Consider the following 6,205-nt stretch of genomic DNA (forward strand, 5'->3'; position numbering starts at 1 on the left):
AAGAAAGCTCAATTTAATTTGAACTTAATATTTGAATGGGTAATTCTAAATAGACCTTCTATTCATCAATTTCTTGAGTTGTTACTAGATGGCACACCAAATTGTTCTAAATTTAGACTGAATGGAAACATTTTAGGTAGAAGGTTATAAAGCAAATTAAATTGTATCAAAAGTGCCTCTCTCTTGCTGCATTCGCTCTATTGGCTTAACTCTATGTGCTTTAAAAATAAGTGTTTAAGTCATGTCACTTTTATTATCATTTCATTCACTCAATCAGTCAATCTTACCTTGTCTTACCTCCATAAACTCGAGTGCTAGCCTATCTCTACCCCCACTACGGATGCACATTGAGCTTATGATGATTTCCTTATGAGATGTTATAGATCCAAAGTGTTATTTTAGATCTTTTTCCAAAAGATAGATATTCTCAAAACTACTGTAAGAATAGATGAAATTGATGACTAATAATAAGAGCACATGTTTTATCTTATTTGATTGACCATATGCATTTATCAAACTACACCCATTTACTAGTGATAGAGCCCTTGGGAAAAGTTTCAAAATGGGCCTTACAGTCACTATACAATGCAAAAGCGAATATGCCTCAAGCGATACGCCAACAGTGACGAGCTTACAAGCCCCACACAAGAGACGTATGCATTTAGCAAGACCTTTGGAATGCCAAAATCGCTCCATGGTATGATTGGGTCTCGTCATACTTCTGAGGTGTGAAAGGCTACCCCATGCTTTAAGATTAACATATTCTTATGGAGGATTCCCTTGCATTGGTCTTATAAAAAATGTAATAGTATTAGACTCCCCATCCATCTCTATCCTAGAGTGCTTGGGTACCCTTATCCATTTATACAAGTGCATGAGTGTGCTCAAACATACAAGAAGTTGCATTCATACTAACACAAAATATTCAAAGATAAAGTATTGTTCAAAATAAAAGATGAATATATCACATTCACAAAATAGTGCAATATTGTCGACGATACTCACACTCAAAAACCATTGCTTACATAACATCTCCACGTTATAGCACTTTAAAACATTTGGCAACTTTTCTTACTAAGTTCTAATTTCTACTACAATTTTTCTTCATAGCCGTATATTTTCCAAGGTTCGGTTTGCTATGTTACCTATGGTAAATGTTTGGTTATTTTTGTTAACTAATATGGCATCGTGTAGTTTTACTTATAAATATCTCGGAGTGATGAAACAAAAGTGAATATGTAAACATATTTGGAAAGTGTGTTAAAGGCACATCCACTATGAATGAACTGCATCCCTATGCTTTTAATTGATGAAGATCTTGAGGTGCCTCGCAAGAAGAATAATTACAAATTAGTTAGCACATCTAAATCCAAGTAGTATGTCATTGTTCAAGTCATTCGAATTTTGAGCTTACTTGTGCAAGTAGGGAAAAAAAACCATTTTTATAAAGTATGACGAGGAGTCCTTCCTATAATTTATAAACATAAAAGAACATGTTCTTTCCCTATTTACAAAATAATCCTCAATATCGAAAGTGGACCAAAGATACCTCGCTTTCAACCCGCTGCCAACAGGCCTAGCCATACGTGCGTGCCGTCGTCGCTGCCAACAAGCCTAGCCATACGTACGTACATGCCGCCTGCCACAAGCTCACCGCCCGTTGACCCCACCGTCATCGCTGCCAACAGGCCTGGCCTATCGTACATGTAGCCCGTGGGCCAAAGAGAGGAAAAACCATGATCTTTCCATGTGAAAGCAAAACCCCTGAAGGTTCTTCCCCCTTGGCAACTGCATCTTCACTGGTTGTCAATCTCACTGGCTATCCTCTACCGTGTATCAAAAACGAGTACTAAGCAAGTATTCAGTAGGAAATGCATTAAAAGCACATCATGATAAGATGTGATTGAGTTCCTAGCACAAGCACTCCTATCCTTAATACATCGAACAAGACCTCTGGGTGAAACAAGCCACACATCTTACCCCACAAAAAGCTCCTTCAAGGAGATCTCATAAAACATGGGCAGTATCCTGATGGTGCTCCTTCTCTCCGTTCTAAATAAAAGTGTGTTTTCTGTTTATTTAATTGCTTCCTTCTGTCCTTGTCACCTTTTTTACAAGGATGTTAGACTACCCAAAGTAAAAACAACTCCTTGGGTTTACATGTAAACACCCTTCAGAAGTAGCTTAAAACCTTATGTTCTAAAAATATACCTTTTCTACAAGGATGTTAGACTACGCAAAGTAGAACAACTCCTAGGGTTTACATGTAACCATTCTTCAATGTAGCTTGAAATCTTATGTTCTAAAAATGTAGCTTTTCTAAATGAGGTATCTCCTAAAACCCTAATTTGTAAGTATCATTACGGGTAACAATAGCTTTAGAAATAAAATTCTAAGAGCTATAAGAACTTAGCCCCATTTCGTTTAGTAGTATCAGTCTATTTATAGTGATTTCGCAAATGATTATGGTATCCATACATCATCTACTAATTCTATAATATGCATAACTATGGCCATATTATAAGTCACTTGTTGTAAACTATGAGGTTGACTTCACTGGCATCACATTTTTTCTAACTTTTGGCTCCACGTAGGTAGCCACCTACTTGCACTCTTCTTCTTTAGGTTCGAGACACACCCAACCTTCCAAATATCTCTCCAAAATTCACTTTCTTAGATGTATCTCTACTCTCATACAATTACTTGTCATTTCTTTGACCCTTAACATCCTCTTCACTACTTGCATCACCTTAGATGTGCCTCTACTCTCATACAATTACTTCTATCTTTTCTTTAAGCCGCTACATGCTCTTAACAACATGCATCACATTAACTACCACAAAGCATCTCTATTGCATCCCCGCATGCATCAAGATTGTCTTCAATTCTCACAACATGAGATTTGGAGAGCCATTTCTTTCACATAAAATTGCCAAATCCTCCAACACATCATTCAATTCACCATCATCTATCTCAACTCCTCTATAGAGTCTAGGACTCACAAAAGCACCTTTATGTTCTACAAACCTCTCTTGTCCCATTACTATGAGAGTTTAAATGAAGTCCTCTTTAAGAGACCATGTTGTCCTCTACTACCTCATCTAACAATTCCTCATTACAAAGATCACATGTATCTACATCATCATCAACATCATGTGGAAAGGTAGCTTGTTGGCAACGGAGCATGTCTTGGATCTAGAGTTGATGGGGAATCATGGCCGACGTGCGTGGGATTGGGGCATCTGGCACACCAGAATACAAAGACCCAATTCGAGGTAACTCCTCTCAGGTGAGGTAGGTCTCGTGCAGTCTTACCGTCTTATAAGTCCATGTCTTTGTGTGAGGTTATTCCCCTTACCAATAGCTTACAACTACCTAGCATTACCTTAAAGAGGATCCTGGCCTATTATGGCCTCCACCCTTGTGCTCCGCATTTTTTTCATGAAGTATCTTCGTTCGATTTTCTTTGTTGTGCAAGAGAAGTCACAATCAAATTACTTGTTTAGTAGAGAGAATGAGAATTGTCATTTCAATTTCATAATAAAAAAATTACATACCTTTAAAAAAACCATCTACATTATTGTGTGAAGAACCAAGTCAAAGTCAATGGTGTATTATCTTATTGACGAGATATAATGGTGTATAAAGGATGGTGACATCCACTCGCATGTTGACATAAAATTCCTTTCGGTCTCACCTTAGCCTACACAAGCATTTCCTTCATAGAGTTTCTTCATTGCCTATCCATACCTTCCCATATATGCCATCTTCATTTGCCATGCCAAATCATCTAATGTTCATGCTACAACTTTTTTCCTCACACTCACAATCTCATAGGAAAAAAACATATGTCTAGTAAAAATGCATTTGGATGGTGATATTGGCAAGATAGGGGATTTCCACATGCTCATATCTAAATTAAGTGGCAACAACAAATCCTGTAGAAATCATACATGTACCTACCTAACACCATAATACTGATAATGTAGATAAAACACTGCACCCTTAAAAGAGTAGCAAGGAATAATGTAGCCAATACCATGGTGGCGAAAGTGTGGCATAAAACTCTGCACTCTCCACATCTAGACCAATACCCAAAGGTTTTCAAGGAAGGAGTGCGCATTTATATGTATATGACCAATACCAAAAGGAGGTTTTCAAAAAGGAAGGGGTGAGCATGTATATGTATGTCAAGATTCTATCTTGACATATGTATATGTATGTGGATATGTATGTATGTCAAGATTTTATCTTACTTTCAAGGCCACAACAAAACGCAAGCTAACCAATGACGTTCATATTTATGCTCTAGTTGTTAGCAACATTATGCAACATCAAGAGCACCTTTTAAAAAAATCTTCTTCAGTGCCCGAAAGGATATTACCTACTAATGCTTTGCATATTAAGCAAGCCAAAAGATTACCTAACTAGCTTGGTTACTTGTAGCAACACTGCATGGCTCCAGGGTGCACAAGCACACAAATATCACATGCATGCATGCACTCACTTTTTCCACACCCTCCACATTTGAACTCCACTGTAGAATTTCCTTCAATACCCTAAGCCCTTATCATGTTATGATGTTGGGCTTACTGAATAAAGCTAATCCTTTCTCAGTAGCAACTTAAAAGTGGATGCTCATGGAATGAAAGGGAATGCATATACACGATAAAGGCATTTGGACACGCAAGCTGGCTCACATGCCATGCACTCAAGGAAGGGGTAGAAACCCCCCTCCCCAAAAGAAATAGCCATTTTATTGCAGGTGAATCCACCCCGTGAGCGCACCCATAGGGGAAGGATTACTCTAAAAATCTCAGTAAAGACACCAAAAATTTGGAGCCACTGAGCATGGATGCCTTTAGAGGATCTGAAAATAACAGCTATGCATATACAAGACATCAATAAAATAGCTTTTTCTCCAGACTCCCCAAGGTATCAGAACAAATAAATGCCTTTGGCATCTCCCTTTTAAAGTTGAGACTTAGCATCCTGCACTGAAGAGAGCATCCTGCACTGAAGAGAGCATCGAAGTTAGAATAACCAAAGCACGCACCCTTGCTAGTACCAGAGGACACACACATGAAAACTACCAACACTTGAGTGAATCATACCTTTCTAAGCACTGCAATTAAGCAATCAAGCAAGCCAATGTCTATGTGGGTGCCTCATTTTTCATACATATATTAGATGTGGATAGAACACTCTCTCTCTCTCTCTCTCTCTCTCTCTCTCTCTCTCACACACACACACACGTGTGTATAGTGGACACACACACATGCATATGCATGCATACATGCATGTGTGTACAGTGGACACACACACACATGCATGTGTGTACACTGGATTCTCTCTCTCTCTCTCTCTCTCTCTCTCTCTCTCTCTCTCGTATGTATGTGCGCGCATGTGTACACTGTAGTCAGATAAGAAGGTTTTTCAATCCGTATTTTCGACCTAAACTCTCCAAGAAGCCTTCGTTAGATCAAAACCCAGCCAAGAGTCGAGACCTGCATTCAGAATCGCAATTACAGAAGAAAATTGAACAGAGATGAACTTATCTGAGGGCAAGCACAGATTCGGTGAACCAAGCTCTGAGTTGAGCGGTCTGACCCAAAATACAAACAATGCTCTGCGGGGAGGTACGATGAAACATGAAAAGGAAAACGCGTGTGGCGTGTGGAAGCCAGCGTCTCTAGCCTCCTCAAGCAAACTAAACCAGTCACTCAACGACACGTATACCGTCCAGCCTTGAGCATCATTGGAATTTCAAGCAAGCTAAACCAGTCACTCAACGACACGTATACAATCCAGCCTTGAGCATCATTCGAATTTCAAGCAAGCTAAACCAGTCACTCAACGACACGTATACAGTCCAGCCAATGAGATTTCGAAATAAAATGCCAGCAATAGTCGGCGCGGTTGGTAGCCAGCTCGAAATAAAGACCCTTACTTAAAAGTGCGGACCAAAAAAAAAGTTTTTTAAAAAACTCTAATTTTGAAGAAAAAGAAAGAGTCGTGCCCCCAAATTATAGAAAAAAAAATTAAGTTCAATGAAAAAACGTTGCTTCCAAAACCTTTTTTTTCTCTTCTTGCTTGAGTGATCAAGAAAAAAGATTCTATTCTAAAAATTTAGAGCCAAATAGTAGCAATTGCCAACTAACACGTATCATTTTTGCCTCCTGAAGATAAAGGCAATGCAAAATTT

At 38.7% G+C, this 6,205-nt stretch overlaps 1 long non-coding RNA gene across 2 annotated transcripts; it reads right to left on the reverse strand.

The window, feature by feature from the left end:
• Positions 1-1,423: 1,423 nt before the first annotated feature.
• LOC147616376 (uncharacterized) lies at positions 1,424-5,775 on the reverse strand. 2 transcript variants are annotated; one of them, XR_015262488.1, is made up of 2 exons: positions 5,115-5,775; positions 1,424-4,992 (listed from the first exon to the last, which is right to left on the reverse strand). It is a non-coding gene; the product is annotated as an uncharacterized LOC147616376 (long non-coding RNA). The 2 variants fall into 2 exon arrangements; XR_015262487.1 differs by having other exon boundaries at positions 1,424-4,997.
• Between the last annotated feature and the right edge of the window lie 430 nt (positions 5,776-6,205).

The sequence above is a fragment of the Cibotium barometz genome, chromosome 38 (assembly GCF_041138505.1).
Source record: "Cibotium barometz isolate CiBa-2024 chromosome 38, ASM4113850v1, whole genome shotgun sequence".
NCBI classification, from domain to species: domain Eukaryota; kingdom Viridiplantae; phylum Streptophyta; class Polypodiopsida; order Cyatheales; family Cibotiaceae; genus Cibotium; species Cibotium barometz.